Source organism: Pinus tabuliformis, chromosome 6, assembly GCF_031772625.1.
Source record: "Pinus tabuliformis cultivar Carrire ecotype Pingquan chromosome 6, CPIR1, whole genome shotgun sequence".
NCBI classification, from domain to species: Eukaryota; Viridiplantae; Streptophyta; class Pinopsida; order Pinales; family Pinaceae; genus Pinus; species Pinus tabuliformis.
Window position 1 is genome coordinate 831326207 of NC_142292.1, and position 8542 is coordinate 831334748.

Sequence of the window (8542 nt, forward strand, 5' to 3'; positions counted from 1 at the left end):
CAAAATATAAGATAAAACCGGCACACTGCCAAGAGGAGGAAAGTCAAGTTGACACCACTTGAACAAGAAATTGAAGCTGATCGTGAATCTTGGCTTGAGAGGATAAACATGCACTTGGAAAAGATGTTGGAGAAGGCCAACAGAGAGAAAAAGATGTTGAGGCACATGGCCTACCACTACTTGGCAAGAAACAAAAGTTGCAAAGCGAGAATTAGGACTTTGAAGGCCAAGTTGAGGAAAGCATTGAGGAAGAGAAAAGAGAAAGATAGACTTTAGATCTTGGCTGAGGCTTCCTTAGCCCAACACAACACTTGATGAAGGACACTCAGCCCAAATTTCAAGAAATTTGGGATACTTTTTGCAAATTTTGAATTTTTGGACCAAAAAAAAAGTTTTTCTGCCTGGTGCGTTGTGCCACCTAGCGCGTGCTTTTGCTAGGGACCTCCTTTGGAGGAAAACTTAGAATTTTTGGATTCCTCGGGAAAAATATGCATGCTCACACATGGCCAGGAAATTTTGTCAAGTTTTGAGCTTCCAAAAGGGTCAAAAACACCTCAAAAATGCCCTTTCTACCCCTTTTTGGCCACACAGGAAGCAGCGTTGGGAGAACTCATTTTTGGAGAGGAAAATGGACACCAAATTTAAAAATTCCACTTGTTTTGGAAAATAGACATGCAGACCTTTCCAAAAAGCTCACTTGGAGAAAATTTGGTGCACGGGAAAGCCTCCACAATTAGCTCCAAAGTAGTGCGGCGCACAGGGATATCAGCGCGGTGCACAGGATGATATTTTGTCATTTTGGCCAAAAAACTCTGTTTTTCGCCTAGTTTTTTCTCAGTTTGACTTTTCCCTCTCTAATAGTAAAAATCATGATGTAATTTGATGTAACTTGATAGATTATGATGTAAATATGCTAAAATTTCACTCATGGAGGTAGATACATCATGAAAAGGTAGTTTGCAACAGAATGAATCAGTTTCCTAGGTTTTAGAGGCAAGCTGTTCCACTGCCTACTTTTCAGTTCTTAGTTTAGATCTTGTTGAAATAGCTCCTAAACTCATTAATTCGACCCATAAAGCCTAGAATGAGTTGTTTTTTGCCTATATCTAGTGGTTTTTCAGTCATTGGTAAAGGTTGGACTCTTGTGAATGCTTTGAGAATTATTGTACATTCATTTCGGCAGTTTGGCAAAGGAATAGACCAGGGTTTGCAGCACTTTGTGGGATTCTTGTGGCAACTTGATTTGGTATTTTTTTTTTCCATTTTGTAATGCAAGTTTACATGTGTTTATGTATGCCATCATCTCTTTCTGTTCAGCTTAACTAAATGAATCAAGGATAAAGGGAGAATTCATTGATGTTGCAATGCTCTACCTAGGGTTTGTTTAGTTATTTATGTTTTCAACTGTTTTAAGAGGATCCCTGAGACTTTCATGCCCTCTCCAACTCCTCACCAGTATAAAATCTCTCCATATCACTCAATTTGAAGTACTAAACCATTTGCCTACCTCGCCCCATAGAGATCTCTGTAAGACTGTGTCCATTCCCCGGACCCAAATCTGCCTTTCACATTTGAGCCAGCAAAACCAAAATTAAATTCAATCAAACTCCTCTGAGCACATACCTAGCCTAAAATCAGTCTTTACATTAGTCATCTCAAGCTCTATTGACCATATTCTTCTGAGATTGACAAGGAGAGAGCCCTCTCCCGACCTGGTAGGGCTAGCTACCAGGTTAAGCATGGTTTGATGTTACCCTAGACCTACCTTCCTTCAGCCTAAGGTAGATTTAGGCATTAACAAATCCCATATCATACCTTCTTTCTAAAGGATGCCCCATGCATACAAATGAAAAAACCTTGAGCCTCATAGGAATATTGGTGCACAAAGAATCAACACCATCATAGTTCTACTATGTTGATTGTAAAGTAGTCCTAACACTTGTTTGTGCTACGTGAGGACATCCATCTCATCACAAAAAAGAAATGCATCCTTTCCATGACCATTTTACTGACAATAGTTTATGTAAAAAGATATTATTAATGCACCAATAAATGTTTTTTTCTAGCGTATCCATTTTCTCATACACCTCTCCTTAATTAGTGCTATCAAACCATACCACTTATCCATTAGAAAAAGAAACAAGAAATGAGGAGGTCAATCTCCCTTTTCTAAATTCGAAAGATTCAGTTGATAGTGAATTTTCTCTCTCCAAAGTTCGATTTACTAACCAACTAAAGAGAGAAAAGGAATCACCCACCCTATTCTACATAATAGGGGCATTATATTTAAGGTACTGATTAAGCGAGAAAGGATTTGTATAGCGTTTTCCTCATAGCTACTACAAAGGCATAATCAGAAGAGATTAGAACATGAACAAATACAAAGTTAGAAGAATCTCAGCTAGTAGCTTGCTAAGCATCATTGGTGTAGATTCAATATTCACTTATACCTTCTACTTTGATTGCTAACATCACTACCCACCTCACTATATCACTCACTAGATAATAACTATCCCATAGAACCACTCTAGAATAACTAGGATAGCTAGAATCACTAGGATAGAAAGAGACTTTGAGAGATAAATGAGAGCGTTAGTCTGAGTCTTCGCATGATTCTCAGCTTCCATCTTAGACATATCATTTACCTACCTGCACATAATCCTAAATCTCCCATCACTTTGAGAAATACAAATTTATGGCGTACATACTCCTTCTTACCTGCTAAATCATCTAGTTGTATATGCTTGTTTACTTGGATTTCTTTGGTATCACATACTACTTGACATGTGTTACTTTTTATTTCAAGGAAATGAGTATTTCCATGGTATTTTTGAGTGCTTTTTCCTAGCTTGCATTTGCAATTTCATAGAGGTAGTCTTGTTCTATCATTCTCTTGTTAATCTAATCCTTGCAATACGGTAGCTTCATTTTACCTTTGTTGATCTTAATTTACTAATATTTCCTTTCGGTGATGGAACACTTCATGTTGATTGTAAGTGTTTTTACCACTACATTTCTATAAATATGTGATCTCTGCAACAATTGTGTTTTCAATGCCTTCCATTAATGTATTAGCAGTTTTAATAGGGAAATAGAAACAAATAATGGGGCTTTTAATAGGCATAAAGTAACACTGAAATCTGAAATTACAGGGGCATAAGTAAAAATTCTTACATTCAAGATTCTTCCAAATATTAATGAAATGATGAGGAACACTGAAAAAATTGTATGCACACATTAACACAATGGTTTATCATTTACGCAGAGAAAACCCTCTTGGGATATGTAAATTGCACTGCCAAACAAACATTGTTTTGACTTAGTTACCGGAGAACCCACAGCAAAAACCATTTTTCGTCAATGTTTCAAATCCCAACAGGGATCCATCATCAGGACTTCTTGAATGTTGATAGTAGAAGAGCTTAACTAAGAGATTTAAATAGTTATGAGGTGAGTTGATTTAAGGATGAAATGAAGGTCGGCTTGATTAATAATATTTATTATTATCCTTTTAAGTTTTATTTAATTATGAATAATAGTTAATAATAATAAATAAAAACTATTATTATTATTATTATTAAATAAAAACTACTATTATCATTATTAAATAAAAACTACCATTCTTATTATTATTATTATTATAGTAATAATAATAATAGTAGTAGTAGTTTTTATTATAATTATTATAATAAAAACTATTATAAAAACTACTACTATTATTATTAATTATAATAAATAGTTTTTATTAATTTTTATTATAATTAATAAAAACTATTTATTATAATTAATAATAATAGTAGTAGTTTTTATAATAGTTTTTATTATAATAATTATAATAAAAACTACTACTACTATTATTATTATTACTATAATAATAATAAGAATGGTAGTTTTTATTTAACAAGGAGCCACTGCCGTGGCGGTAGTCCCTGCCGGGGTCTGCAGGGAATTGCAGAACTTGGAAAAGTTGGCCTGGCGGAAATTGTCCCAAGTCTGGAGAGGATGGGAGGCAGAGGTCAAGGAATAAATGGACTGAACCACAAATAAGTAATTCATATAAGTCGCTCAAGGCAGGCAGGTACTCTCAGCCGTAAATCATTTCACAGTGGATGCAAATATTACATAGTAACAAAATAGCTATGGGGCCAGTTTCTTGACTGGCCTACATGCTGCAGAGCAGCGACCATTTGCATCCATCTGTCCAGGTATGACAAGAACGATTATGAACTTAAAGAAGCTTTATTTGAATGAAGATGCTAAACAGAAATGCACAAAATCATTTAGGAACAGGGTTTGGAGATACAAAGTGATCGAATTCAGCCCTTTCAATAATGCTCAACCACAAATAAACATTATGTTCAATCTTGACTGAAAAATTAATTGCCTAGACTGAAAAATATCTTTAAATCTTAAAACCAATAATTCATATAAATCGATCTTTAAACCTTAAAACCAGTAATTCATATAAGTCGCTCAAGGCAGGCAGGTACTCTCAGCTGTAAATCATTTCACAATGGATGCAAATATTACATAGTAACAAAATAGCTATGGGGCCAGTTTGTTGACTGGACTATGTCAGAAGCACTTCTTGTTGCATCAGCAACAACAATTCCTATGTCTGCCTTCTTTAGCCTGCAATCGTTTAACAATCTCGTACTTATGCTCTGCAATGACCAGTCAAAATCAGGAAGGATATGGAATCAAACACTAATTAAGGAAATGAAAAAATAAAAGTATCTGAAAAAACACAAAAGTAAAAGATAATTGTTGCTCACCAGGGAAAACACCAGCAAAACCATCAGCCTTCTCTATCAGTTCATCAACTGGCGAAGCTGCAATTGATTCATCTTTGTCCTGACCTAGTAAAGAGGATGATGGATACATGTTTGTACCCATGTCCAGTCGGCGACCTGTCTCCTTGGCAATAGCCAATTGATCTCCTGATGAACATTTGCAAGTAAATAGTTAAATGTCGGCTCGCTGCATTACAAAAATAGTAGTGAAACTGATGACACCATAACCTCACCATACCTGTGATCATTTTGACATTTACACCAAGATTAAGAGCCCTTGTGATTGTTTCAGCACTGTCATGGCGTGGGGGATCAAAAAGAGGCATCAATCCAATAAAATGCCAGGGTCCTCCTGGACTCTCCTTCCTGCCCTTTGGAACTTCCTGCAAACATTTTGAGATAGCTATAAAGATATACATAATCAACAAGAAGAACTTACTGGGAAGATTCAGCCCACGGATAAAGCAAAATAAGCCATATTATTAACCTGATATGCAACTGCAAGAGAGCGAAGTCCTCATTCAGCAAACTTGTCAATAACTGTATGAACTCGCCAGTCAATTTGTGGCTTATTATGTGCGAGGTTAAGAATCTAGCAGAAAGTATTTGGTCATTTCAGTTTTAATAGAACGTGTACAAATAAGTTTCGAAGCACTTTCTAAACAATACAGCCCATTACCAAGTCTAATGAAGAAGGTCAAAGTTCCAAAGAACAATACCTGCTCTGGAGCATGTTTACTAACTCGACGCATTTTCCCTTCATTGTCAATATAAGTGAGAGATTTCCTCTTATCAGTTGGATTAAAAGGAAGAAAATGGACCTCTTGAATGGCTGCCCGCACCTTTTAGATCCATGGATGTTAAAACCCACAACAAAAGATACAAATCAGTAAAATAAGCATAGGCCTGCTTATCAACTAAAATTTAATATGATGACATAAAAAAAATACTTGCCTCCTTAGGATCCGTAAGCATCCCAACAATTGCCACATCAATGGCATCTTGATTCTCTGTTCTGGATGCTCTTGCAGCCATCAGGACAAGAACATCCTTGTCATATCCTTTCATGAAAACCTATTCATGACAACAATTAGTAATTGATACTTGTTTGAAGGAAACTAACAGTACTGGATCATCCAATATTAGCACGGACCCTAACTAGGCAATTTGGTACAAGTGCAGTATCACCAAAAATTATGTATTTATGAAATAAGAGAAAGGACAAAAAAAGAATTAGAAGTCCAGAATAAATACCAACCTTTTGGAAGTGGCCAACTTGGTTTGTACTGTCGACAATATGTGCTGGTTTACCAAAAAAGGTATGGACCCCAGTAGCAATGACAACACATTCAAGTTCACCCTGTTTGCAAGTAGAGCCAGAATAAACCCCATCGCCAGGACCCTTTGTTACTGGTAATGACTCACCACTGAGGGCAGACTACACACATTCAAAAATATTGTCATAAAACGTGGCTCAGGAAAAGTACCAAAACAGTCGAAGTTAATCCCAGAAACCATATAAAAGCATACCGAAAATTCCAGCACTTGTAATCAGAAATAAGAAGTAAAGAAAAGGATTGGATTAAGACCTGATCAATCTTTAAAGGATCTCCTTCAAGAAGACGCGCATCCGCAGGAACAATATCTCTAAGTTTGATGTTGATTATGTCACCAGGAACAAGCACTGCTGCATCTTCTTCACTCCATTGTCCATCTCTGAGAACCTGTTAAGTTCAAAGTCTTAAGTCATTGACTAAGGAATTTAAAACTGCAGCACCCATGATCTTAAGAGGATTCTGAACATCCAATTGCATGCTTCCCCGCAAAACCAAGGATAGAAAACTGAAAATATCGGGGCTGCCACTCATACAAAAGATAGTGAACAGACCTTGCTCTTTGGAGCCAGCCGAGTCATCAGTGCTGCAGCAGCATTGCCAGCATTGTTTTCCTCTATGAAACTTATGGTAGAGTTTATAACAAGCAATGTTAGAATACCACCAAAATCTTGCCAGTCAGGAGGTTTTCCCTGCAAAGATACAATTTACATGATTAAAGCCTCAACTAAAAAGAGCGGATAGGGTATGCCCTGACTGATACTGGCTACAAGAGAGAAATATTGTGACACGGTAGAACAAGAAGCCATCTTCTTTTCCGATAATATGCACAGGAACCATAAGGATGAAGTAATACTGTGAACTACTAAAAATACAATAGAGGGGAACGATATCCAATGGGAGAGACCAAATGCCACACTACTATTTACTATCAAACAAACACAGAAAACACAAAATTAGCAACAGTACTAGCAAATATTATTAATGATGAAAAAACAAAAGAATAACCATGACCAATTTTCCAAAAAAATACAATTATCAGAAGGAATGGCCACACTTTAAACATATGTGTTTAGTTCATGGATTGATCAATGGGGCTATATTATCCAAGCATGTTGAAGAGTCAAGACAGGCAAACAGACATGTTTGATAAACTGAATGTACACATTGTAGGCCCGACTAGGAAAAGCCCTTGCAGAGAAGAAAACACCATAGAAAAAAAAAATAGAACATATAAAAGTAACAACATGATATTTGTGGTGTAAATAGCCAAGATTTTTCAAAAACAGAGAAAATATGGCATTAGCAGTATATCAACAGTTGTTTTACCAAAGAGAAAGACAAATCACTAGTAATGACTGAGACTTCAAAGAGACGAAGAACCTGAGATAGAAAAATGATGAGTGCAGCGACTGTGCCGACAAAATATATAGAACTAATTACATGATATTAGCAATGAAGCTTGATAGCTGCTTTATAATAGAATCAACGAGGGGAATTAGAAGTGTATGATGCTTACGTCATGGAGTTAAATTTAATCAATTCTTGACAATGTTCAAGTACTCCGCATAAACCCCAAGTGCATGAACCTCTTGGCATAAGCTATGACAAAGGATCCCTCATCGGAAGCCTAGGCAATATACTTTCCTGTAGCCTAAAGATTTGATGTTACAGTATAAGCCCGACCAAGCTAAGAAAATGTATTTATTTTAAAGAACGATATAAGCCATGGAAATTACATTGTGCCTGTTCATATCTCTAACCGTGAAAGAAATCGCTTCACAGTAGAACCAAAGAATTTGCTTTACTCTGCATACCTCAAGGCTCAAACAGCCTTAGAAATTCAATTTCCCGTAGATCTCAAATCCCAGCTCAACTCCGGAACTGAGTTCAAAATTAGAAATATGTCAAAGCTACCCTTACCTTTTTCTCTTTGAGCTTGTTGTATCTGAATATACTCAAAAACCTCCTCAATGGGAATATTTTCCTGCATTAACAAACTTCACAAAATCAATCTCAAAGCTCCACAGAAACACTTGGTAAAAGACTCAAAAGGCATTCAAGTCCTCCTTACCAAATCCACAGCTTCTTTTTTAATGGCTTCCAGAGTCGCAGCCTTGTCACCCATTTCCGCAAATCGGGTTTACTCACCGTCCCGGCACCCACAAGATACACACATGCAATCCAGCGATCAATGCATCACTGAGCTCTATTTGCTTCGATATTCCAATCACCAAACACTTGAGCTGAGGATTGCTAAGTCTGCATGCTTGGCCTATCCAGCGGTCAATGCATGACCGAGCTCTATTTGCAATCCAGTGATCAATGTATCACATAACATGAAGTATGCTAAGTCTGCTTGCTTGGCCTATCCAGCAAAGAAATCTGGAGTGACAACAACACCCAAAATTGGTA

At 36.7% G+C, this 8542-nt stretch overlaps 1 pseudogene; it reads right to left on the reverse strand.

Annotated features, from left to right (window-relative positions):
• Nucleotides 1-4526: 4526 nt before the first annotated feature.
• On the reverse strand, nucleotides 4527-8255 carry LOC149261408 (plasma membrane ATPase 3-like; annotated as a pseudogene).
• Between the last annotated feature and the right edge of the window lie 287 nt (nucleotides 8256-8542).